Below are 27,674 nucleotides of genomic sequence, written 5' to 3' on the forward strand. Positions count from 1 at the left end.
CAATTACAGCACGCTGTTTCTCACGCTCCGACGTAGTTACGTTACACACCGCCATGTTACACGCCACAAGTCGGAGCGCTCTAGCGGCAGAGGGCTGCAAATATGTAGGCGTGAAGGATAAACATATAGAATGTGAATAACGTTTATTTTATTTAAAAAGCTTTAAGAGTTTCACACAAAAATTGGGAGGCATTACTTTTGAGGTTGACCTCGTATATAGTCAACTTTTGCTGCCACAAGACAGTTTTAATAATGTTTAAATATTGATTACGAAGAAACAGTTAAAAAGACTGTAGTACAGTTACTTAACTAGTCGACAACAATGTTTAGTAAGATTGTGTAGTCTTGAATACGTCATTTTCAGGAGACAAGACTGTAGGCTGTTATAATCCTAACGTAAATCAATTTAATCGTCAATGTTACAACTCTTTTTTCACGTGTTGGTAATCACCAAATCAGACTTTCATTTCGGACGAAATTAAACTTTTCATTCGTCCTCCAAGTGTCCACATTAATTAATGCGGCCACAGTTAGCTCTAACAGCAGGCATCCAAAATATTCTGCCCAGTACCTCAACATCTGCTTCCCGAATCGGTCGGGTAAAGGAGGAAGATGTGAATCTTCTGAGGGCTACACTGTCCACCCTCCAAAACGTTTATTTTCAAAAGTGTGTTAGTTGTTAACAGGGTGGGCGTGCACATTTGAACAGAACCTATGCCTCATTCCGTACAACACATTTAACGTAACATTTGCTTACAAAAGACAAAAATGTCATTTGTAACAAATCTGTTAACGAGCTTTGAAGTGCAATACTGAATGTATGATTTAGCATCATCACGTCGTAGAGCTCTTCTGCCTTTGTATTTCAGTATGGTTCTGGGAATCTTTTGTTAGGTATCTGGTTTTCATTTTCTAGCAACTTTTCATGCTACTAAAATATGGGTACGTATTCTAATACTGAATGCAGTTTACATTCATGTAGGATCTCTTCGTTTCTTGTTCCTTCCCATTTTGTGCAGTCTGCTGTTTGGTGCATGAACCTAATCTCTTGACTTTTTATTCAGCCATCATCCTTTCTATATCAAGTTCATGCATCACCACCATAACAAAGTTGTTGTTTTTTTGTGTGTGTGTAAGCGACTGTGAGTTTTAGTTCAAATGGCTCAAATGGCTCTGAGCACTATGGGACTTAACTTCTGAGGTCATCAGTACCCTAGAACTTAGAACTACTTAAATCTACTTAACCTAAGGACATGACAAACACCCATGCCCGAGGCAGGATTCGAACCTGCGACCGCAGTGCTCAGAGCCATTTGAACCATTTTTTGATACTCAGCGATTCCTTTTTTTATTATTACTGTTAATATGTTAAGTGTTCAATTTTATGAATCAAAGTTTATTCTCTGTTCAAAACTTCAGCTGCTAATTTAATTTCGAATTGAAAATTACTTCCTTGTTGACAACTATAATAACAACCATAAAACGGTGCTTTGGTATTTAAGGTTGTGAGCGGGTTGTCTGGTCATTATCACCTTGAACTAGTTGTGGTTTGTAAATTGATCAAGTGAAATTACGCACACTGGAGATTGTTTAATGAACTATTGCTTTAATAGTAACTGCGGTTGTCACACTATAACATTGAACATCTCTTCCTGCATTTGACGCTACCCAGCGCTTGGTTGCTGGTTTTTGTATTTTACTGAACTGTTTATTAATACTGGGTTTGTGTGTTCTAGAAGCCGTTACTGGAGTGCGCAGGCCCTCCTGCCTGTTGTAGTCACTTGAGCTCCCGAGCACGGAATTCAGACGCGCGGCACTGCTCTTAATTAACGTGGTGAAAATAAATTTTTGTATCTTCAAATGGGGTCAGCATTCCACTCCAGCAGCCCATGTGCCCTGCTTACCAATTCCATAGCATACCACGCATATTTTGTCATTTGAACAGTACGTGTTCGGTGCGGGTCCTTTTCCACCAAAATCCGTTATTTCACCAGTCGATACTTCCATACGTTAGATGGCAGTTCATGTCCAAACTCTCACACAATCGTTTTTAAAATCTAATACATTCCAATGGTCAGTACAGTCGAGTCTTTTTAACGTTGCATGAAAACTGCTGACAATACTCATTACTGCCACTGATTACACTGCTCATTACTTCTTTTCCTTTCCTTTTATTAACAGTGAGGAAAACCCATTATTTTTTGCAGGCTTGAGGCTTTCTTTAGTTGGTTCAAACCATGAAGTTAGGACTGTAGTACCATGAGCTCGTTTAGCGCTGAATGCCGCTCCCGAACAAGTATACAACAGAGAAGTTGCAGTCACCCTGTCCGCACAAAAGGCTCATACTAGGGTGGCCTGCGACCCATAAAAACTGCATTGTGCGAGATGCTAGAAGGAATTCTTTTGACGAGGTAAAATCTGAAAGCTAGGTGAAAATCTCAAAGCTAGATATCAAGAGACCAGCTGTTTGTCGTGCCAGCATTATTTAGGAATGTTACTCCAATCTCACTAAGAGAGGGCGTGGTTAGTTTACAGTATTAATTTCGGTAGAAGGCCCCTTTCCCTGACGTATTTATGTGGAACACTTCTGATTGGCCTGTGCTGAAAATCTATCGTATAATGGGAGACATTGTCTGCCTTCCTCCCAATATCATAGTAGAAATTTCTTAAACTGTTTTATAAAATTATTATTGATTGGAACTCGCAAGATGTACTGCCATTGGCCAGCGAGATTTGTACGCTGGGAGCATCATCTTAGATTCAGAACGAAACATCAGAACACTTGCTGCTGGGACGTCAAGGAAGGCACGTGTGGTAGAGTGGTCGACAACAAAACTTTGCTCCAGGTCGTTGCAGAGAAATGCAGATGCCACAGACTTATAGCAGAGTAGAGATCAATCTGGACACAGAATTTCCAGCCACTACTACAGCCATCTTCAGCACTCACACCATTTAGAAGTGGTAAGCATCACCTGTCATTGTAATCACAGAGGCGAGAGGGACACAAAGCTACTTAAATTGCATGAGGGTTTAATTGTGCAGTTCTAATATTCGTGACCAGCTAGTCGCATCCATTATGGACTTTGGCGAATCTGTTAGTGTTAGATTTTGCTTTACGGTGCTTCTTTCCTTAAATCACTAAACATTTATGGTCATTGTCTGTATCCATGACATACTTCAGATTATGCTTTCATGTGCCCACCCACCTGTACCAAGGTTACAGTTTAGAGTTACAACTATTTTCCATTTATTAAATATTTCCTGTTGTAGATAGATTTGTCCCTTTATTTGAAATATCCATGTGAGACGTGGTACCCACATTCTCACGCTTAATTGTCAAACTGCTACTAATTCTCATTCAATAAGACCTTATCCATTGACACTTCCTCTTAAGTTTCCATGGTCTTATAGGGAGCATCTCTTCGCCGTGGGTCACAGGGGAACACACTTTTAGCATCTCAAGGGATGCTAAGCAGCTCAGCTGACACCTCGCTCAGAGTGCTTAGCTGAAATATTTTAAGGTTAGCTACAGCTCTCGTAAATAGTCTTTTGTAATTGCTCTTAAGACTATACCCTATTAAAGGGTAATTCAGTCTAGGTGAGATGTAGACATATTTTGTTGACTATAAATCACTTATTATATTAATACATTCAAATATAGGGTGTAAGAGAACTATGCCGCCACATTTATGCTAGCTGTCTAGGGTGTATTGAGAAACAAATTGAGGACAGGTATCTTACATCTATAGAAGCCACCCAACTACGCTAAGGAGCGTCGAAATAGAAGGCAAAGTCTGCCGGTAGGCTACCCGTTCGGCAGCAAACATCAGGTCCTACGTTGCCGGTTCGCTAGCGAAACTCCTGAAACGCCCTCAACAGCATTTAGGACATTAGAGATCTATGAGGTCCTCCCATGTTGTAAAAACACTGCGTCAGCGTAGGAGGTCGTGTTTGGTGCCAGACGAGTGGCTTAGCGGCAGACGGTGACTCCTACCACTGTGACTATCTGTAGTGTCACTGGAAGGAGTATTCGGACATGTGTTCCTACCCCCAATTTGTCTCTCAAGAGACACTCTACAGCTACTCTAGGTTTGGGGGTATCTCTTAAGGGGATTCCGGAAAGGCTCAAAATCATGAAAAGTTCAATTTTCCTTTTTTGCGTTTTCTGAATCTGCAGACTATTACCTTTTAATAGATATATAATTTATTCAATTCCGAAGACTACAACTATTTTTAAATTTTTTTTGAAATGTGTTCTACATGGGCATGACCCACTGTGGCGCTGTTAAACTGCTGTCAAATGGTGTTATTATTAACGTCCGTGTTCATCAGGTACATTTTAGTGATGTGAGATAAAGTATGTGTTGTGGCTAACCTGTGATGGTTCAATATATATCGCTGGTGTGATTGTCGATTGTTTCATGTTTAATTACTCTGTCGTTATCTCGAAAATATTCGTAATTAATTCTGTTTCTTGAGTCTCTGTTTTGTTGAAGTATAATAATGAGTAAAAGTAAAGTTATTAGAAATCCTCTGAAGGCTTTTAAGAAAAGGAGAAATGTTGGAAAGCCAAAGGTATGTGTTATTACTGTAAACTTTGGTTCTAACATGCTTGCTTTAGACAAGGAACGCCTTCGGGCTGCAGACAGGGCTGTAAAGAGTCTAGAAATACAAGCAAGAGTAAACAGGAGGAGGAACAAGAGGATGCGTAAACAGGAGGAGGAACAAGAGGAAGCTGGAGGAGGAGTTTGCAGAGGATGAAGATAATCCATTCTATGGACCTGGAATGCACTAAAAAGTTAATCCAATCTTTGTCGCTCGATTCCCAAAACTTTTATTTTCTCATACTAATTACATGTTTTCTAAGGATCTTCCAAACATATTTGTTTCAAACTTTCAGTAAATGTTACACAGTACCTTCTACATAATTTAACACAGCCTTTTTCCAAAAAACTGTATATTTTTGAATATATAAATAAAAAATTGCAAAAAAATGTTGTGAATTTTCATTACAATTGAAAGAAAATCATCTTTAATAACTGAACTAAAATTTTGTAAAATCCCTGTGTTAAGTTGTAGCCCATATTCCAATAAATAATCTGTAAAAAGTTCTACTTCCTACCTCAATTACTTTGTGAGGAAAGATGTAATTTATAAGCGTTATTTTAACATTGCAAGTATAGGGCGTTCCGGAGCTCCTTAAGAAGAATAGGGATAGTCCACGTCTTTGTCTGATGCTTGCAAAATTAGTTTCCAACCTCCTCAGTTCCAACAGCGAATGGATTTTTCTGGTATATACTGCAACAGTCGAGAATGGTATATTATATCACAAGTAGCAGTGATGTGAACACGATTACCTTTACTACACAAATCCCAACATCACATTCATGTCGTGCAACAACTAGTTACTACCGTATTTCTGGGGTTCGCGTCTGAAAAACTTCGCAGTACATCATCTGGTCTGGAAATTACAGGGTGGAAGCCTCGCTACTAGACTCACCTCCTCCTGAAGAGCAAGTAGTTGGAGTAAATTGCGCTGTTTCCAAGTTTAAAAATGAAAACAATCAAATATTATTATCTATGTTTATTTATGTAATTATTTTGATAATCCTTTAGGAGGGTACTATAGCTCACCTTTGGTTTCGCTTCTTTGTGTTTATTTTTCGTTGCTTCCAGACTTTTTTTATTCTTCGAGATGTAGTCCGTTCCTGGGTCCACTTCCTTCCATTTGCAGAATTTTGAGCCGCGTCGGCCACCTTCCCTCTTACAAAGTGCCCGCCTTGTCTGCATGAGTTCGCAGTCGCGGTATAGTGTGTGATGTTAACCTATGGAGGCGTGGTAGTGGTGTCGAGATTGGGCAAGCGAGGCGTTGCCGCGGGAAGTTCAAATGGTTCAAATGGCTCTGAGCACTATGGGACTTAACATCTGTGGTCATCAGTCCCCTAGAACTTAGAACTACTTAAACCTAACTAACCTAACGACATCACACACATCCATGCCCGAAGCAGGATTCGAACCTGCGACCGTAGCTGGCACGCGGTTCCGGACTGAGCGCCTAGAACCGCGAGAGCCGTGGGAAGTAATGAACTGGGAAGGGTGGTGTTTGGGACACGATGTCCTCTCTCGGTGTCAAGTGTCACGTGGCTCGAATTTGCGACGAGGCTTACTTTATTGCGAAGTTTGTGTGTACCACGGCTTTCTTAGTGTAGAGCTCACTCACTTCCACCAGAAATCATTGACTTGACTTTTTGTAATCTAGTTGCATGTAATACCCAGTTCGTGGCCGCGGAATTGAGTAGCTTGTTACTTGTTCGCCTAACTTGAATTTTGCTCATAGAAAGCCACTTCCTGTCTGACAGGTTAGGTAGAACTTCCAAAAGCGAGCAGATTGTTCCGGGTGTGTAAGAGTCGCTGCCCAGCCCCTCTCGCTCCCGATACGATTGTAAATCCGACAGCAGCCAAGTTCAGTTCAAGAATTTTGGCCGTCTAGGTCTTTTAGTTCATGTTCGGCAGTACTTGCGGAATTATTTTTATTTTCGACCATCCTATGTGATACCGACAGTGCGCGTGTACTATAACGTTGAGACAGCTTCAGCCATCTCACAGAGTGGTGTAACTGCGGCAGTGTTGAGTGGGAAAAGGCGGTCCCGATTTCTTAGACGTGCCTTTAGTCTGTTCCGGCGTTACGGAAAATGTGGTATGCCGCCTTATGGGACTCTCGGACCGTAGTGCCCTCGCAGCTGTGCTTCTACACGCCACGCCGGCCTGCACTGTATTCGTCGGGGAGGTGGCCGCTCACCAACTTATGTAATTGTAATCTGTTTACTGTTTCATGTAACTACTGTTTGTCTCATTGTAAAGGCCTAAACGGTGAGTGGAGGTCGCCACGCTCTAACTTACGTAATTATAATCTAGTAGCTCTTTTATGTAACCGCTGTTTTTTTTTCATTGTAAGGGCCTAAGCGGCCAGTTAGTCTGTCAGTTTAGTGTATTGTGTTTTTAAACTTGGCCAAGTATTTTTTAACTACAATAGGAAGTTACACTTGTTGTAAATTGCTCATTCTTTTGGTTTAGTAGTTCATTTAATGTGGCAACACCCACCCCCACCCTCCTGTCTTCTAGTGTCGGGGATGTAATGGCTTGGGGACCTAGCGTATGGTTTGGTCACTGTTGACTGTACTCCGTAGGCGCAGTGCCAGGATGCAAACCGATTGTTTTTACTTGGTCCTTTTATTGCCATGTCACAGTCCAGTTAGGTTCTGTTTATTGCGTTTGATGTAACCAGTCAAATCTTGTAAGTCGAAAAGGATATAATATGCACATCGTTGCCTAAACCTCGTGCTTAAGGGATCTATCTCCGCTCTCTGCCGAACACCCCCCCCCCCCCCCTGTGCGGGTCCGGGGGTAAGAATAGGCCCGAGGTATTACTGCCTGTCGTAACAGGCGACTAAAAGGAGTCTCACGCGTTTCGGCCTATATGTGATGGTTCCCTGTAGGGTTTAATCTCCACTCTTCAAGTTTTTTCCGAAGAGCGAGCCAATTGGGGAAGGGCGCCTTACATGGTGCATCGTGTCCTTCGTGCCTTGAGGTCTGTAGCCCGCTTTCTCGTCGTCGCATTGCAGTCCCGCTCATTCTCCATCTCTTGGGCGAGGACGACTTCCTGGGTGCGTTTTCCACTACACTCTATGTAGTGTCGCTTTCTGCGCCGACGACGACCATGGAATTTTTTATACCTGATACCCAGCACGGTAGCTAGTACATTGTGGTGCGGCCGCCATGTATCCTGTTGGTTGTAGCCCCCTGACAACACAGGGATAGCTCTGCTGATGCCTGCGCCGTTAATTCCCCATGTATGCCAAGGAGTAGATGCCTGTCACCCTGGGGCATTGGGACTCTCGGCAGTGACAGTCCTGCCAGGTGGCCTTTGCTGCAGCTAGGTGGCGCCTGTGGGGAGGGCCCCTGGTTAGTGTGTGGCATGAGGGCGGGTGATACGTCATCACTTGCTGGTCATCAAACACCAGCAGTCTCTAAGCGTTCTAAGTCTCAGTACAATGCAGGGACGTACAACCCTAAATCATTCCCCTCCCTGGCCACACTATGGAAGGAACGCCAGGTTAAGGATGGCACTGAACCTTATTCACCCCAGTGTCTCGTATGTATGAGAACTGTTGGGAACTCCTTTGTTTCGATGAAGCCAGTTTTTTGTAGACCATTTAGAGCACAACTTTGGGGAGATGGAGGGCTTGTCCAAGATGCGGTAAGGGTCAGTCTTGATAAAAACAGCATCCTCTGCCCAGTCATGGGCATTAGTCGCTTGTGACAAGCTGGGGGTTGTTTCCGTTATCATCACGCACCATAAGAGCTTATATATGGTCCAGGGAATTATATTCCACAAGACCTTCTTCTGCATCTGACGACGAGCTGCACGCCAACCTAGAGCGATGAGGTGTTCATTTTATCTGGCACATCCAACAGGGTCCGATTGATAATGAGGTTGCCACCAGATCCTTCATCTTGGCCTTGAAAGGTGACATCTCACCCAAGAAGGTGAAGGTGATGGTGTACTGCTGTGATATCAAGCCATACGTCCCTCCCCTGATGCAGTGCCTTAAGTGCTGAAAGTTCGGCCATATGCCTTCCCACTGTACTTCCAGCATCACATGCCGAGATTGTGGATGTCTATCACATCCCAATACTCTATGTGCCCCACCTCCCATCTGTGTCAACTACGGAGAGCGTCATTCGCCTTGCTCGCTAGACAGCAGGAGTCTACAGTGCAAAAGTAAAATCATGGAATAAAAGACCCTGGACCGACTGACCCACCCTGTGGCTAAGATGAAATTTGAGCACCTACATCTTGTGGCTATTAGCACCTCTTACACCGACGCAACGAGAACAGTTGTAGCCCCATCCGTTCCGCTCACTGAGTACACCTGCCCCCTTGATGGTGGGGCGCTCTTCCCTCCCTCTTGCTCCCACACCACCTACCTTGCGAGCACTGACCCCCCCTACCCCCAATCTTCAGGGACACCAATTAAAAAATGGAACAAATGCGAGTATGCTAGCGCTATGAGGGTTTCTTACAAAGTTAATTTTGTAGATAGTAATTGTTTGTTGTGGCTCAATGACCAGGTGCAAGTCATCCAACTGGACGCCACTCCGGAAACTTGACTGTCCCTAACCTACCCCAGTTACATAACCGGGGAAGGGGGCCGACAGTTTGACGTGGAATCTGAGCCACGTGTTGTTTATGGCAACTCCTCACATCGTCGGGAGGTGAAGACTGTCCGTGGCTTGATTAAGATTCGATCCTGCGACCTTTCAGTTTGCATGCACACGACTTACCGCTTGACCACCAAGTTAGACACGTAAATGGGTAGTTCATCTGTAGGTTTTGATCAGTGAGATTGTGAGTTCCAAGATATATTACATCCATGGTGGTGTCTTACGTTTGCATTGACTTAGAAGCTTACATTATTTACACCACGAAGGGACTGTAGTCCTTAGTATTTGACATAAATTTCTGCTTGATACCTCCACACGTTCCTACGAAAAGGGCGTCTTAACAGTCAGACAGACAAACGGATGGACAACAAATTGATCCGGTAAGGGATCTGTATCTACCAACCGAGGTGCGCAACGCTAAAAAATGAACAAAGCGGTCCAGTGATTGTCATAAATGATTCGTACAATGAGGGAACGAAGTATACGATCCGACGCATTCATCCTCGTGTCATATCATGAAAATACGGCGAAAACGACACACAATCTTACGACACCGGATGTATGAGGGGCAGTCAAATGAAAACCGAACACCCGCTATGGTTCCATTCAAAAGTAATCACCGCACTTCTTAAAACATTTACCCCACTGGGAGAGGAAACGCTCACTTCCTATTTCGTAGGACGCGGTCGTCCACTGACAAATCCGCAACCGCACCCATCCTTGCAATTCCTCTTCCGATTGAAACCGACAACCACGCGTGTCTTTGGCGTCCTGATAATGTAACGGTACTTTGACTACCGCGCCTCCGCGAATACAAAGATATGATTTACGATCGCGCTTGCAGAAGAGCGCTGCGCCAGCAACCGATTTTTTAAAATAATTTTGATCTTTTTTTTTACTTTTGCGTAGGTCTTTGTTTTTAACAACTAATTGATTACTCTCTTGTCTTCATACGAAAGACGTGTATTTTTCGGCGCTGTGTTAAATATGCTTTTAAGTGGAAATTAAAACTATATTACGAAACGAACTTATTTCAGTAGTGATTATTAATGGTTATCGCCAAATTTATAAATTAATCCTGACAGTGACAACTTAAAGAAATTTTCATCAGGCGGAGAACAAGAGGACCAGCAAACAATGAGAAAACGGACATCCTACAATAAAATTAACAAGTATTCCAGTCGCAGCCAAGAAGACTATATTATAACAGATACTACGTTTCTGACAGAATTATAAGGTACATTTCAACTTATTTCTGATGCTATTTTCTTACAGTCGCTTTTTGTAGTGTTGCCGACCTGGTCTGCCATTCACGGTCAAATTACAGCACTATCTCAATCAATAATACGAAGTCCGCCTTATTTGTAACTTATTCCATCAAAATTCGAAATTCAATAGGATTTTCTATTTTGTATTTTCACGGTAGAACCCAGAGGAAAGGAAACACAACAATTGGCGTCCTGGTGACACGACTTACAATCTTCGGATTTGATACAAGTGCATTTACTATAAATTTTGGACATTTTGTCTAATTTTAATCACTTAATAGCATCAGAAAATGAATTTGGACTAATTCTCATTCATTTCAATTGTAATGTTACGTGCATGAAATTTACAACAATATTGTTTGCCCTGTTATTAATTCGTGTTAATTTTCATTTTCATGCTGAGGAAATGAATTTGTTAAAAAGGAAAAGGATAACGTTCCATAAAATAATTTGCACGGATGCGAAAGAAAAATTTTGGATTGAAAACTGTATATCTGACGCTACATTTGCGACATAAGACTGAAGAACAAAAAAATTGGTGAGTACAGAAATTTACATTTTTTTCCAGTTTCAGGCAGCCATCTGTACTTCCTTTATTCCGATCCATTTATTTCGAAATTATTTTTCCAAATTAAAATTGATTTACTATTATTGCAAATGATATGTGAAGAGCATATTCACAGTCACTTATTTGTGAGAGGGAAATTTCAGTACCAGTTTAATAATTCAATTTATAATTAAAAATCATATAGAAATATCGATTTCCATAAGAGAAATTTCAGCTTTCAACACATCATATTTAATCTTCTTTTTTTTTATTTTTTTTTTTTTTTTTTTTTTTTTTTTTTGCCATTGGAAAATTTTATTTGCAATTAATTACGAATATCGCAAGATGGACGCTAGACGCGTAGAAATTGTTTCCGCGGACGAGCTTTGTGAAAGTGACACATTGAAAAACATGTCCGACAGTCAAATGAATATTGAACTTAACACTCTATTCCACTCCGTAATTGGAAACGGAAACCACGTGTGTACCCTAAGGTCCATCACCGTTCCCTTTGGATCCCTATGTAATTCGGTGCTCTCCGATACACACGATCGAACAGCGGAGAAGTGGTACTCAAGAGTCAACTTTAGGTTACAATATCTCCGGATGTAATTAACATTTTACAATGCAACAAACGGCACTGATTACGTATTTGTTTATATGTTCAGATGTGCTAACAAGACTAACGTGGTTCCATTTAAAAAACGTAGGTTTGTGTTAAAAAACATACTTCCGTGCATTTTTGTATGGTTTGTATTAAACAATTACACTAGCCCCTCTCCTCACGTTCGGTCTGTGGAATCGGTTCGTCAGTATTTGATGTGGTTTACGAAATATATCCAGCGGTGACGTTAGGTGACTCACCCTGTATATATATATATATATATATATATATATATATATATATATTCCTCTTATTCACTGGTCAAGAAATATTTACGTAGTGTCAATATGCATTCCTTGAAGTGTATGGTGTAGTGGATGCCGCCAGGTCTTCAGGTTAGTGTAAAAGACAAGCTCATCACCTGTCGTAGGCAGTGAGGTGTTTCCTCTGCCCTCATTGACCATTTATACCCCGGTGGACGCCACCAAAATTCGACTGCTGGAGATCTCAATTTCGTGTTGACACAATGAACAAACTTTGGGTTTTCCTCAAGTCACACGCAAGAGATCCAGCAGTACACACACACTCAGGAGCCGATACTACGTTTAAAGACATTGCAGCAATATCATAGAAACATTTATTGTTCGAATTAATTTCATTGTAAACACGAATCATGTGAACTGAATTCAAACGCTGTGCTTAGCAACGATAATACGCCGCAGTTCAAAGACATTAATGTTACGACTCCTAAAGAAGATACACCAAAAAGACTGAATACAAAGACTGACATGCAAAGAGCATTGTGCTCAGAAATATTTTTTTTTAATATCTAAATTTTTGTAATATGTAAATTTTCTATACTGCCACGCTCGCTTGAGGAGCGTGTCAGTAGAGGAGGTATTGTAACGGTACTTTGACTACCGCGCCTCCGCGAATACAAAATATGATTTACGATCGCGCTTGCAGAAGAGCGCTGCGCCAGCGACCGATTTTTATAAATAATTTTGATTTTTTTTTACTTTTGCGTAGGTCTTTGTTTTTAACAACTAATTGATTACTCTCTTGTCTTCATACGAAAGACGTGTATTTTTCGGCGCTGTGTTAAATATGCTTTTAAGTGGAAATTAAAACTATATTACGAAACGAACTTATTTCAGCAGTGATTCGAAATGGTTATCGCCAAATTTATAAATTAATACTGACAGTGACAACTTAAAGAAATTTTCATCACACGGAGAACAAGAGGACCTGCAAACAATGAGAAATAGGACATCCTACAATAAAATTAACAAGTATTCCAGACGCAGCCAAGAAGACTATATTATGATAGATACTACGTTTCTGACAGAATTATAAGGTACATTTCAACTTATTTCTGATGCTATTTCCTTACAGTCGCTTTTTGTAGTGTTGCCAACGCGGTCTGCCATTGACGATCAAATTACAGCACTATCTCAATCAATAATACGAAATCCGCCTTATCCGTAACTTATTCCATCAAAATTCAAATCCCATCAGATTTTCTATTTTGTATTTTCACGGCAGAACCCCGAGGAAAGGAAACACTACACCATCCCTGCAATTCCTCTTCCGATTGAAACCGACAACCACGCGTGTCCTTTATCAGGACGCCAAAGATATGAAAACCACAGGGTGAAAGATCCGGGTAGTACTGAGGATGTTGTAGTGTTTCACAACCAATTTGCTGAATGTACTAACGCGTGTGGTGATTACTTTTGGCTGGAACCATTCCATGGTGGCGGGTATTTGGTTTTCATTGGACTGCCACTTATAGTTGGGACGTTTCACTGCACCTGTCGTCTTTTTCGTGGGTGGGTGTCTATAGGCTCTCCAGGTCTGATTAGTGTAGCTGAAAGATCAGGAATGCGACTGTTTGCTAATAAACAATAGTTTTACTTATGGAACAACCATCGCGCACTGAAGTTTCCCTCCGGTCACCGTGATTATTCCACATCGCTTAGAATCCTTATACTCGCATTGGCAGAGCCTTCTGCACCGGTAAATAAATCGCTCAGAGAGGCTCAACGTGTAACTATCTTCAGGAAAATACTTTAGGTAGTTTTAAGATATGCACATCGACGATATAAGCACACTTTGCACAGCAGCTTAGCCAAATCCTCAACTTCTTTGCTCCCAGCTTGAGCACTCTCTTCGTTATCAAACTGGTGTTGTAAATTTATCTACAAGTTGTCTCACATCAGAGAGGTGCTTGCACTTGGAAAGTCGATCTCGAACTTTATCATTGTTGGAAGATGTTAAATCCCTGAAAGGAAATGGAAAAATGTGCGACTTGTCCTTTGTTCACCAACTACAAAACCGCTCATTTTCGTGGTAGTAATTAATAACTTCTTCTTCACTAAAGACGTACAAATGTGACGAGTAAAAATCATTTTCGTTACATGTATCCCATCTTGCAGCGCAAAGTTTTTCTCAGTACACTGCCTGGTAAGAAAACTGAAGCGCTCAGCGGAGGAGAAAGGGAAGAGGAAACGGTTAAGCGCCCAAGTCATACATAACCTTAGAACACCAACAAGTGAAAGAAATTAAAACCGACTGTACGTTAAGCCCAATCGCCGGAAGGGAAAGAGCTAACAAGAAGGACTTCCTTGTGGAGCAAGATCGACAAAATACGCCGTAGAGACAGCGGAGGACCCTAACCAAAGATTAAATGTCCTTCGCCATATTGCTTCGACGGATAGAAAAATGAAACGCGATCGAAAGTCCGCGCGTCATTCGCTTAAACGACCGATTACTTCGACGGCAAACGTACACTGGACGTAAGTGGTTAGAGAAAGGGCATCGGATCAGGAAATAGTGAACCGTAAAAAGTTGATGGAAATGAGTACAAAGTTCTGGGGCATCACCACCTAACAAATGGTGATGGCTAAACAGGCAGTGTCATTCTAGAAACATTCCCCAGCCTGTGGCTAAGCCATGTCTCCGCAATATCCTTTCTTTCAGGAGTGCTAGTTCTGCAAGGTTCGCAGGAGAGCTTCTGTAAAGTTTGGAAGGTAGGAGACGAGGCACTGACAGAAGTAGAGCTGTGAGTACAGGGCGTGAGTCGTGCTTGGGTAGCTCAGTTGGTAGAGCACTTGCTCGCGAAAGGCAAAGGTCCGGAGTTCGAGTCTCTGTCCGGCACACAGTTTTAATCTGCCAGGAAGTTTCTTTTCAACAGGAAACCTTGTTAAATGTTCCCCTCACGACAAGTCGACGAGAGCAGGTCGGCCAAGCCGTTGGGAGGGATTTAACCCGACAGAGCTTGTCCCCGTGAAGAAAAGACCAGTGGCGATTCCAAAGTTACACCGAATCCCGACCGACGGAAACACTGAGATATTCCGAAGGAATGGAAGAGGTAGGAGGCCGAGATAGTAGGACTGCAGCCTTGACAGCAGCGTCAGCAGCCTCACTTCCCGTCAGGCCGACGTGACGTGGAATCACATGAACATCACGGTGAACGCACAAGAACATCACAGTGACTGCTTCAACAGCGAGCAATCTGAATCTTTCTTGAACCCTTTAATTAAGAACTGGGGTTGGGTTGTTTGGGGGAAGAGACCAAACTGCGAGGTCATCGGTCACACTGGATTAGGGAAGGACGGGGAAAGAACACGGGCATGCCCTTTCAAAGGAAACATCCCGGCATTTACCTAGAGCGATTTAAGGAAATAACGGAGAACCTAAGTGAGGATGGCCGGACGCGGGAATGAACAGTCGTCCTCCCGAAGCGCCGCCTCGCTCGGTCCCTTGAACTAAGGGATGGTCCGTGTACAGCAAAAAAAGCTCTGAAGGGCAGCGAGAGAATCGGAGCACACGGCACAAGTAAAAAGTCTGTGTCACCGGATCTACTGGGTGGCCCGATACAGGGCCAAGAGGTGTGCGGTAAAAATCGAGCAGTGTTCTGGAAGCCGATACCGAAAATGATTGAGTGTGTGATGGTATTTCAGTGTTTACAAACTAAAGTAAAATTTACAAAAATCTTGACAGGTTGAGTCCACTTATCGTTATGACGTTGTACCCTCTCCATCCTGCATGCATGCTCTGATTCCGTTGGGATGGGTGTCGTACAGTGGTTGTATCCTCTCCTGAGGCACGCTGCCACACAACAGGTCCTTGACATCCTACATGCTGGCAGTGGGACGGAGTTGACATCCAAGGTGATGGCACGTATGCTCTGTCGGATCTGTGACGTCGCTGGCCACGGCAGTGCCTGAGCGTCACATAGAAAGGTCATAGAGACACCGCCATGTATAGATGAACATTGTCCTGTTGAAAAATGGGGCCCTGATGCTGTCGCATGAGAGGTTACTCGTGAGCATGCAGGTTGTCCGTGACGTACCGTTGTGATGTCACAGTTCCCTCAGTCACTGTTAGCCCTACCTGGAAGTCATACCCGAAGGCTCCCCACACCACGACTCCAGGAGCAGTGCCGATGTGCCTCTCAAAAACATTGGGAGAAACGGACATCTCCCCAGGTCTCCGCCAGGTTCACCAACGATGCTCATGTGCGGTTATGAAGCACCGCCATTCATCGCAGAACACCGTGTGACGCCATTCATCAGCGGTCCACGCTTTCCTGTCAGGGCATAACCCCAAGCGCAGCCGTTTGTGTCGTGGTGTTACCGGCAGCCACGCATCGGACGACATTTCCCCAGTCTGCCACTGCTCCTCTTTGATCAGTGGAGCGGGATGACACTGGATGTTGCTCGGGGTCCATTACTTGTTCTCGCACGGCAGACGCAGATGTGAAGGGGTTACGGTGCACAATACCGCGGTCCTACCTTGTGGCGGACATACGTCTCGATCCCAACTTTGAATACGACTGCTCTTCCATACAGTCCATCACTGGGCTACTGGCACATCACACTGTCCCAAAAGTCCTTCACAGTGATCGCTCAACACCTGAATATGTTCACGCGTCTTACATACACAAGGAGAACGCTAATGCACCTTGGTTACTGTTCTAAATGTCACAGAGAATTGAAGCTACAATCATTATGTAAACTCGGCGATGTATACATGTAGAAAGTTACAGTGATATCCTACGGTGTTTCCTGGTGATTAATACTTTTGTCAGGCAGTGCATTTCTGTAATAGATCATAAAGCACATTTTCAGACACAGTATATAACCCTATTTTACATAATGGTTATTTACTTTTGCACTAAAATTGGTAAGCACTACTAGATGAAACATGCTAAAAGCGGCGAGATTTACCATTATACGCCGACACCGATATTTTATGAGGAATGCTTGGAAGCGTTTAAGAAAACTGAAATATAAGAAGAGGAAGAAAATACATAACATTTCAGATGTTACAGAAACGTCATTCCAAACAGAAGAGTTACTGAGGCATAACAAAGAGCAAGCTAGATAACCGGCACAATTTTCTGGAACAAACCATCTACTGCACTTCTGAAGTGATTTACAGCCACTGCGAGGTACCCTATACAGTAAAAAGGTCCAGACCCCAACCGTGGACACGTGGAAGAATGCATCCGTTTAAATTCTCTGTTGCGCAGGTTGCCTGAGCATAGTACAACGAAGTGTGTGCCTGACTCTGGATGGCGCTTTGCATAGTAGGAAATTTAGTATCTGTTCATCTGTTCCCGGAAATCATATTAGTAGTAAAGCAGCTATAGCAATAAGAAAGCGAGATCTGTATGCCAGTAACTTAAACGTTTTAGGCGCTATTTGAAGAGTGGTTGCTGAGGTTTTAATATAATATAGTGGAAAACGTCACAGTTCATTTCTTTCTGCCTTAGAACAGTCTGCGCCCCTTTCTATGCTTCTTAAAGAATCGTATTACAGCAAAACAATAATGACATAGTATAAGAAGTAAAGGCAACAGCACGTGCACCTTAACTGTGACCTACTTTACTTTTGTAGTATCGTATAAGTGCGTCTCAAAATAGGTATATGTGGCACACGAACCATAAAAAAAGATCAAATGTGTGTGAAATCTTATGGGACTTAATTGCTAAGGTCATCAGACCCAAAGCTTACACACAACGTAACCTAAATTATCCTAAAGACAAACACACACACCCATGCCCGAGGGAGGACTCGAATCTCCACCGGGACCAGACGCACAGTCCATGACTGCACGAACCTCACACGCAGTGTAAAGCACGTCAGACGTGCTGGATGAAGGCGTGGAACATTTGGCGTCTATTGTATCCTGCACCAACCACACATTTGCATCGTGGACTGGCCGTGGCGAAACCGGCAATGATACATGGGGTATGGTGATTCGCTTGCGTATGCTTGTTTTTGTGAGAATCAACGTTTTCCAGAATCCCCACATCCAGGAACTTGGACACCGCAGAGCCAATACCATACAACAAATTCGCAGAGTCGATAATCAGAAGATGAAGAATGGAGGAGTTAAAGGAATCCTGACAAGAAAAACCAAATATGCGCAGATCACTAACTGAACTAAATGCAAGGAAAAATTGGAAGGATGCGGGCCCCTACACAACCAGGGTATACTGAAGAAGTTTAGGACAGATATAAAATTTTATCACTTGGAAACATTTGCTAAACTGGAGACGAGCAGCGGCATTCTCTTCCGGATAATGTACCGGCATACTAGGGTACTGTGTTCGGGGAATTCGATGCCAATTAGGACACAGGACTATGTACCTACAAATGATCAAATAATTAATTACATTAGCACTGTCCCTCCTTTGGAAGCACAGCTTCTCGCCCTGTTATGAAGCCAGCAACAGGACGCTGAATGCTCGATAACTCTTTGGGAGCCGCAGATATTTGCCTGTGTTCTGAATAACCACTACCTTGTCATATTCTCATGTCGCTGGTCAGTTGACAGTACGGGATGTGTCACTGAAGGGAGCTATAATATGACATACATCTTCCTGAGCCAGCGGGTTAAGATGCTAGTTGGTCAGCCGGTGAGGTCCTGCAATCTTGCTGGTATTCAGTATTAAAATACTGGAAATCCACTTATTCTGGAGCAATGAAGTCGAACCCATCGCCTGTATTTAGGCAATATATTCGTTTGGTTAGACACTTATTCAGCTTTAAAATTTAAGAGGAAAGAGCACTATCATATGCCAGCGTAGAATATAAGCGGCGTTATACTATTTTTTCACGTAACCCCTATGAAAGTTTTGCTAGTTTACGATCAGTTCAACGGGCCAAATACAGCGTGACACATTATGACATTTGCTCGTGTGAAACTTGCTTGCTGTACAGTCACTCGCACACATTTCTTGTGACAGTCTTAATACGTCAAATAGATCTGAATTCAGTACAGCTACAAAAAATGTCAAGCTTTAGTATTCACAGTTATCACACGCTCAATGCGCCAGATGAACCTGCACTGGAGAAACCTGTACTGAGAAACTTTAATATACTCAAGATGCTGTATTCAGTTTTATTACATTTATTTGATAAACAACATAGTAACATTCGGTTTATTGGAACTGAAGGAAAGACTCCGTCAGCAACTGTAGCGACATCAGGAATTTGCGCAGAGGATCCCTGGGAAGTCGAGAGGCCCCGTCCACGACGAACACGCCTTGTGCCGTCGCTCCTTGTATTCTCGGTAAACCTGGCCAACGATGCGATGTCCTCTTGCGTTTCTTGCACACTACTAGAAGCCAACGATGCGATGTCCTCTTGCGTTCCTTGCACACTACTAGAAGCCAACGATGCGATGCCCTCTTGGCTTCCTTGTACACTACTAGAAGCCAATGATGCGACGTCCTCTTGGATTCCTTGTACACTACTAGATGCCAACGATGCGATGTCCTCTTGGTTTCCTTGTACACTACTAGATGCCAACGATGCGATCTCCTCTTGGCTTACTTGTACACTACTAGATGCCCAACGAAGCGATGTCCTCTTGGCTTCCATGAACACCACTAGAAGCCAACGATGCGATGCCCTCTTGGCTACACTACTATAAGCCAAAGATGCGACGTCCTCTTGTCTTCCTTGTACACTACTAGATACCAACGATGCGATGTCCTCTTGGCTTCCTTGTACACTACAACAAGCCAAGGATGCGATGCCCTCTTGTCTTCCTTGTTCATTACCACAAGCTAACGATGCGGTGTCCTCTTTGTCCTCTTTGGCTTGGGTGTACACTACTACATGCTGTTCTCCCATTTCTGTGCCTGCGAGTCTCTAGTGTAAAGTATCCAGCACTTTCTCTTTTATAGTTTTACGACAATACAGTGAGTGATTTCCCTGGAAACGACAGCCGACGGTATTGCTTCGCCCATTGTCTATGATCATTTTCGCTAAGTACTACATTAGTACACTGCAATCACGGTCTACCAAACGATGAAAGGTATATTGCTTCAGTCATTGGGCTTTAAAATTGTCCATCTAGCTCAATACTTTCAGCTTATGTTCGTTAGATCCATTTTCGGTAACTTGAAAACACCTTCCCAGACGTCGCCTTTTAGGCTACTCTCCAGAGGAGTGTCAGTACTTCCCTCACTTTCAAAAAGTATTTGAACTGGCAAAACCTCACTGTATACATGGTTTTACCGTCAGACGTGCGACAGCAGCTGAACCAGCAGAATCGTAACCGGAAGGAACGAGAGGGCCTTTCGTAATTTTTTTATTTTATGGCTTCCTACGATCATATGAGGTGAATATCGGAATTGTTCCATTAACAGGTCACGATCGAAAAGTCCTAAGGCCCCCTCCCAAGTACTCTCTTATTTTCCGTTTTATGTTGTGATCTCGTGACTTCGTTGTGGGCCAGACATTGACGTCTACCCTGAATGGCGGAGCTAACCCATCTTGTTGACTCACGAGTAAATGTGGGACTATTTATACATTTATAAACAAACCTATTGTATTTCTTCGTTTGAATATGTGTCTTGAATATCAGGTACTTATCGGATATCACAGCTAGATGATCCACTGGACATTTGTGTTGGAAATTAATAGCCTGTCTCTCAAGTTGTCTGCTGCGGTTAAACATGAGTAGCTGTGTTTTGTCTGCGTTTAACCTTATGTTGCTCTTGGCCCACTGTTCCGTGACCGTCAGCCATCGCTATCTGGTGAACAAAACAGTGTCGTCCGCGAATTACGCTGCTACTATTTGTGGTAATTCAGAGAAATTATTAACAAACAAAATGAGAAGGGCTCTCTAGTTGTCCTTATCATTGCTTTAGATCGTACATTAGATAGTGATTACCGTGTCCACAGACCCGGCTGGCAATACGGTAGATTTTACATCAAACTGCACCGATACGTCACTTCCGGAACTGCGTCGTGCAGTAAAAGAATTGTACAGTTTTCTGAAATGCTCCATTACTGAGGAGTTGTAGCTGCAGTTTGGGAAAATTACTTGGAAAAAGATGAGCAGTTCGCAAACCGCTATTCTGAATCTGCGAATCAGAATAAACACTGTCTTGTCATGTGTCGGTGTCTTTGGACAGTTTCCAGTATAGGGTACGTCACTGAAGATAGCAACGATGTGGCTAGCTGTGCGGGTCAGCTGCAGTGTTGCTGGTAGAAAGGCTTACAAAACAGGCAGTCTGCCTAAGAGTCCGATCCCATCGCGTGTATTTAGACAATACATTCGGAAAAGCATGCGGCTAGCTTAACATTTAAGAGGAGATCAAGTTTTTCACTTAGTGGCTATGAATTGTTTCAAGGTTTATGTTCAATTCAACGTGAGGCAGATGCAGCGTGACACGTTCTGCTTCTAACCTTTAGAACATGTGAAACTCCCTTGCTGTAAAGTCCTTTGACATACATCCCTTGTGACACACTCTTAATACGTCACATAAATCAGTAGTAAGCGCAGTGTTCTCAGTGAAGCAGCGTCTTCCGGCAGCAGGCAAAATTACCACAACTTGACGCCACCAGCCGCCACTCAGCTTTCGCGCTCCAACCGGCGAATACAAGGCGGTGGGTCGCTGCCAAAATCTGCAAATTGGTCGCGAAATGAGAATGAGAGTGTAGCTACCGAAGCAGCATCAGGTCCACAGGGGGCCGAACAGCACAATAACCCAGAAAGAGTGGTTCGGTGGGGCGGCGGAGGGGTGAAGTGGACTGCGGTAGTCGTCGTGGGGTTGTGGACCACTGCGGCTGCGGCTGCGGCGGCGACGGAACCTCTCTGTCGTTTCTAGGCCCCCGGTTCACATACAATACAATAAAATACAAATGCCCTACATGTGTATTGTAACAAGCTTTGCTCCTCCTCGGCACGCTATAGATCTAGTGGTGCAGCCGTCGGCGTTTAATTTTGTCCCAGTCTTCGATGGCGCCCCCTCCCCTCCCTCCCCCGTCACCACCCCCCTCCTGTATCATCTGCAGTATGAGGAGAGTTTTTGTGACAACGCATTAAAAGTTTGGACTGGTCCCAGATAATCTTAACCGGGTTCATATCAGTAGATACCATAGATCATCCCCTTCGGTTGTTCCTGTTTCTTGCAGGAAGGTATTCTCATGGTCGCACCTTCATAGGCGAACCCTTCGCCGAAATTTTGACTCTTGGTCAAGACACTATATTGTACGGTGTGTCCCGATACTGGAGGTCCTCACATTCGCGTCGGTAGTGGTGGGAGGAGACCGACAACCGTGCTTACCGCTGGCTTCGGAAATGGCCAACCAGCCTCCCAGTTCCATCCGCCATTCGCATGACCGCTACGGCCGCAGGTTCGAATCCTGCCTGGGGAATGGATGTGAGTGATGTCCTTAGGTTAGTTAGGTTTAGGTAGTTCTAGTTCTAGGGGACTGATGACCTCCGATGTTAAGTCCCATAGTGCTCAGAGCCATTTGAACAATTTTGAACCATCCGCCATTAGATTTTTGATTGTTGGGTAGGAAAAGGCTAACTTGCGCAAACGAAAATTAACCGCTTGGTGCCATTACGCATGTTGCTGCATTCATTAGGGAACGTGTAGAGAGCCTCATACAAGCAACACAACATTTTCTCCGAAGATAAATACGATATTGCAGTGCCTGTGTTGTTCATAAGTGCGATGCAATGTTCCTTCAGATATCTAGGCGTTTCCAACGAAATAGACGCTGCCGCGAATACAACAGTTATAAAATACATGACACGTATTCGCGAATCTGAACAACCATCATCAGCTGTATAATTAAAAGACGACAGTGAAAATTTGTGCCGGACGGGTACTCACACAGATTTCCCGCTTATTGCGAGCAGTGTCCATACCATTAGGCTATCCGAACACGCCTCACAGCCAGACCCAAACTTCCATATATCGTCAGCTATGTGTCTACAACCCGCACTCGTACATCCATTATGTATATTCCCGTACGGGGGAGACATTTCAATTGAAAGTACATTGGGGTGCCACTATGTCGAAGAGAGAGCAGGTTGCAAGCCTACAGGGCATAACTGCAACAACCATTACATTTGTAATTTATAACTTGTTAAATATAACATAATAGAGAAGGGAAGAGGAAAATTTAGCGCTAGTACAAAAAGGATGAACAGTATAGATGAATTAAAGCCCCTGAACGGCAGCCATCGTAAAATGCTTTTTAAGGCCTCGGTCGGTAAGACATGGCGGAGGAAACCCCCCCCCCCCCCACAAACACACAGTTATAAATAGGAACTGCATGCTTCCACAACTCTGCCCCTTTCCGGTAAATATCTGAAGATCAATATTTTCCTCGTGATGTCTCCTGCACTTATATAAAAAGGAACTGAATGTCTTCTATAAACTCTGAATAAAAGTAGCCTCATAATAACGTCAGAGTAGAGTGGGGTGCAAGAGCCACCCCTGTTAACATGAAATACTATCACTTACGATCCACGCGCACCAGAAAAGGAAATGAAATGTGACAGATCCCAGAAAAGCAATTTAAACCAGGTACTAAAGATCGGATATGAGAACACAGTTTTAATGGGATTAGTACCAACAGCAAAATAATAATAGCTGTGATTTATACTCTTTCTCTCTTTATTGTTCTCAAAGACGCAACAGTGTCTGAATATGCAGCGATAACTATTTACTAACATCTTTAAAGTTTTACAAATCAAGCTGTCGAGGCCACAACGTGACAAACCGTACAAAACGACTCTAATGGGACGGGAAATCAAAGGTGCCATTCGACGCTACACAGTGCCTATAGACAGCTACACACTGTCGTGACCAAAGCCGTAGGATACCTGCGAATATTGTGTCGGACGTCCTTTTTCCAGGAGTGATGCAGAAACTCGACTTGGCGTGGACTCAAAAAGACGTTGGAAGTCCCGTGCAGAAATACTGAGCCACGCTGCCTCAATAGCTGTCCATAACTGCGAAAGTGTTAGGAGTGCATGACATTGTGGACGAACTGACCACCCGATTATGTCCCATATATGTTCGATGGACTCATGTCGGGTGATACATGTGGCAAAATCATTGGCTCGAATTGTCCAGACTGTTCTTCAAACGAATCGCAAACCATTTTGGCCCGATGACACGACGTCTTTGTCCATGAATGCCTGCAGATGGTCTCCAGATAACTGAATATTTCCAGTCAATGGTCGGTTCAGATGGGCTCAATCCATTCCATGTAAACACAGCGCACACCCTTGTGGAGTCGTATTGTCTTGTTGACAACTTGGATCCATGGTTTCGTGTCGTCTGTGTCACACTCGAATCCTACCATCAGCTCCTACCAACTGAAATCCGGACTTACTGGAAGAGACGACGGTTTTCCAATTGTCTAGAGTCCAACCAATACGGTCACGAGCCCTGGAGACACGCTGAGGCGACGATGTCGTGCTGTTAGCAAAGGCACTCGCTTAGGTCGTCTGCTGCCACAGCCTATTAACGACAAATTTCGCCACATTGATTTCTGTTGTTATTGACGCAGTGTTGCTTATCTGTTAGCATTGACAACTTTACGCAAAAGCCGCTCCTACCGGTCCAAGCTTAAGGCCGCCGGACACTACGTTGTCCATTGTGAGAGATAATACCTGAAATCTGGTATTCTCGGTACACTCTTGACATTGTGGATCTCGGAATATTGCCTTGTGTAAAGATTTGCGAAATGGAATGTCTCTTGCGTCTAACTCCCGCTTTCAAAATCTGTTAATTCCCGTCGTGCAGCCATAATCACGCCGTTCACGTGAATCACCTGAGCACAAATGACAGATTCGCCAGCGCACTGTCCATTTATACCTTGTATGCGCAGTCTCTCGTCATCTGTATGTGTACATACCACTGTCCAATGACTTTTCTCACCTCAGTGTACACCGTTGATCAGGTGAACCCTCGTGTAAGAAAACGTTTGCTGTCACTGATCATCGGTTGCATTGCTCAAGCATCTACGGTTGTAATACCAATTATGTATCGGGCATGTTCTTGTTATACTACCTAAACTGAATTTTTTATACGTGCTGTAACACCGAAAGCCTTTAATTTCTTTGCTTCTCTTCTCTTAAACGCTTAACTCATGTGATTTTTGCATCATGGACAGTCAGTTTAGCTGTGCTTTATTTTCATTAGACAATTTACAAAACTAGAAAATTTGCTACATCTTGTAATAGAAAAACTGTAGGAAAGTAATTTCACGAGTAATGAGTGGGAGAGAGCAGATCCACCACCTACAGCTGAAGAAATTTAAAAAAAACAATAAGTACCCTGAAAAACAACAAAGCCAGTGTAGAAGACTCAATTACAGCTGAACTTATTGAATTGTCTAAGCCAAAAAATATAACTAACCTTCAGCTCATGTTTGAATAAATATGGGAAACTGAAAATATACCAGAATACTGAAAAGTGGCTCTCATCCATCCCTTGCACAAGAAAGGTGATAAGCAAAATAAAAATAACTACACAGGTATATCTTTGTTGCCAGTGGGTTATAAAATATTTTCACTTATAATATTAAACAAGCTAGAAGCAACACTTGATAGCCAATTAGGAGAGTATCAGAGTGAATTTAGAAAGGGCAGATCTTGCTCAGAACATATTTTCAAGATAAAGTCCATAATTCGTCACAGGCTTACAAATTCCAAAGATATAGTTGTAACATTGACAGATTTTAGAAAGGCATTTGCCTCAGTTGTTAGGGAAACACTAGATAAAGTGATCAGAGAATTTGGCATCAAATCTAAATTAGCAAACCTTATTCGTGAAACGCTCACAGACACCAAATCAAAAGTAAAGTTTCAGGGTGAAATATCGAAGGCATTCAACATAGAAACAGGTGTAAGAAAAGGTGATGGCCTATCTCCACTCCTCTTTAACTGTGTACTAGAGAAAATAGTAAGAGAATGGAAACAAAAACTAAAACAAGAGAAGCTATCACCAATGAGAGTGGGAACTAAAAACAAAGGTATTGAAATTCACTGTTTAGCATTTGCGGATGATTTTGCCATTCTTTCTGAAAACCTAACAAATGCTGGAATACAAATCAATCTCTTAGAAGAAATAGCCAACAAAGCAGGATTAAGAATATATATAGAAAATTCAAAATTTATGACAAATCTAAAATATAAAATAAAAAGGGTAAATAAATTTAAATATTTGGGAGAAATTATCCAAGAAAATGGCTTAGAAAAATTCCCTGTAGAAGAAAGAGTACATAAAATGGAGAGAGCGTATGGAATAACTAGGAATGTCTACAATAAAAGGTGTCTGTCTAAAAATTTAAAGATACAGCACTAACAACACAGTAGTAAAACCAGAATGTCTTTATGCAAGTGAATGTTAGTACTGAACTACAAATTACACAAAGTTGAAGTCCCAGAAAAAAAATCATTCGAAAAATACTTGGACAACCAAAATATACAAGTATGGAAGTTAAGAAGGAATGAAGATGTTTATCACAACACAGAAAACATAAATGAAACACTACGAAAGAGGCGACTGCTACTTTTTGGACACTTATACAGAATGCACAGTAACAGATTAACAAAACAGATTTTTAAATATCTTTGGAAAAAGGAGTCATCAATAGCCGGGATACTACACGTTAGGAAAGATTTGGAAAGAAACAACATAAGTGAAAAAGATGCAACAGAAAGAGAGAGTTTCAAGAATAAAGTGTTTCAAATGGAAGGATTCCAAGGCAAGAGGGAGACGAAGAGAGGGTCAAAATGGTCCGAGGAGAGAAAGAGGATACATAGTGAAAAGATGAAATAATACTGGAGAAAAAAGAAAGAACAACAAAGAAGGAAGTTTGAAATTGGTGCGTGGTCCTTACAGACCCAAACGAAGAAAGAAGAAGAAGAAGGGGTGAGAGAGATAGGTGCATCTCTGACAGTTCAGCACCACAATGGTATCCTCTGTTCGAGTCTCAATATGGCACAAATCTTCAGTTCTCATTTCATATTAACCTAATTGCAGATTCAGCATATCTCAACGGTTTGCACTGATATCATTGCATCTTCATTGATTTCATACTCATCAATTCATTGTTTCATTTCTGTTCATTTAATTCACTTAACAAAGATTACACACATCTATAGTTAGCCTGATATCTCATCGACTCTGCCAAGTATCAACGCTCCAGTGTTTCAAATGGATACTGTTAGACACCTGCACTCACAAACGCCTTTTAAAAATGTAGTATGCAATAGGCTAATATCTGACTCTGATACCAACAGAATAAATCACCATAAGTACTTTCAAAGCTTCTATAGCGAAACACCTAACAAATAGTGTGCACTAACGGATTCAAGAAGCTCTCTACCTCATTGAAGCGATATCGAAAGAACTTAAGACCGCATAAAATAAAAACACCTCTAATCACACATAATAAAGAAAAAAATATTTGGATTTTCTTAAGTAGGCCTTATTACCCAGAATCTTTTGTGAAAGGACATTGGCACTGATGACAGTACCAGTGCATTATCATCGTTGTTCTTACACTGCGCACGGCCTGCTGCTTTCCGATCATGCTTGTCCTTCTAGCAAAACTACGAAATAAGAACTCCAGCGATTATTACCCTCCAGAGACATTTGCAGAACGTGGCATTTCCCTTTGATATTCACGTTTTCGTAACGTATTCAACTTGGCGCCGCCTATGTCAGTGTGTTGTTCATATGTAA

Source organism: Schistocerca cancellata, chromosome 5 (genome assembly GCF_023864275.1).
Source record: "Schistocerca cancellata isolate TAMUIC-IGC-003103 chromosome 5, iqSchCanc2.1, whole genome shotgun sequence".
NCBI lineage: Eukaryota > Metazoa > Arthropoda > Insecta > Orthoptera > Acrididae > Schistocerca > Schistocerca cancellata.